Source organism: Calidris pugnax, unplaced genomic scaffold (assembly GCF_001431845.1).
Source record: "Calidris pugnax isolate Ruff unplaced genomic scaffold, ASM143184v1 scaffold425, whole genome shotgun sequence".
Lineage (NCBI taxonomy): Eukaryota > Metazoa > Chordata > Aves > Charadriiformes > Scolopacidae > Calidris > Calidris pugnax.
In genome coordinates this window covers 164,832-165,499 of record NW_015091137.1, presented here as the reverse complement: position 1 = coordinate 165,499, position 668 = coordinate 164,832, and the positions used below count along the sequence as shown (strand labels likewise).

The window sequence follows — 668 nt, the reverse complement described above, 5'->3', positions numbered from 1 at the left end:
GTCCCCGCCGGGCACAGCCCCTGGGGAGGGACGGGCACTGCCACCACCGGCCCCAGCCCCCGAGATGGCCCGGGGGGGGCGGGGGGGGGTCTGACCCGGCCCTGGGGTCCCATCCGCGATGGCTCGGGGAGGAGGTGGCATCACCCTGCTGTCCCCGGGGAGCTGCGGCGCCAAAATGCACCCCCCGGGGACCACTGACGGAGGGGACCGGGCTACCGGGGGTCCAGGGCGGCTGGTCCCTGCCCACGGGAGCTCGGGGATGGGGGGACACCTCGGCAGGGGAGGGTGGCAGATGCCCCCCCACACCTTGTGTGGGTGTCAGGGAGCCCGACGGGTGACGCTTCTGAGTCAGCCCAAGAGCGGCCCCGTCACCGGGCTGTCCCCGGGCTGGGGGGGGGACACAGGGCCTCGGCCAGCAGTGGGGCCACCGGGGATGGAGAAGGGCCGAGCCCTCGGCCACCAGGGCCAGTGGACAAACGGACAGACAGACGGACGCCTCCACATCCCCCCCACGGCATCAGCCCCGCGGCTGAGCCCCCCTCACCCTCCTCTGCGCCCCCCAGGAGGGCCCTTCCCGGAGGCACCGAGCTCCGGCTCCCGCTGTGGGTCCGTCTGTCCCCGTCCGTGTGTCCGGGGCTGCCGGAGGGGGCTGGGGCTGAGCCGGGGGG

The 668-nt window shown here is 75.6% G+C and overlaps 1 protein-coding gene across 1 annotated transcript in view; it reads right to left on the bottom strand.

The window, feature by feature from the left end:
• Nucleotides 1-668, bottom strand: part of CBARP (calcium channel, voltage-dependent, beta subunit associated regulatory protein) — a 6,036-nt gene that overhangs the window by 4,692 nt on the left and 676 nt on the right. The window lies entirely within an intron of this gene.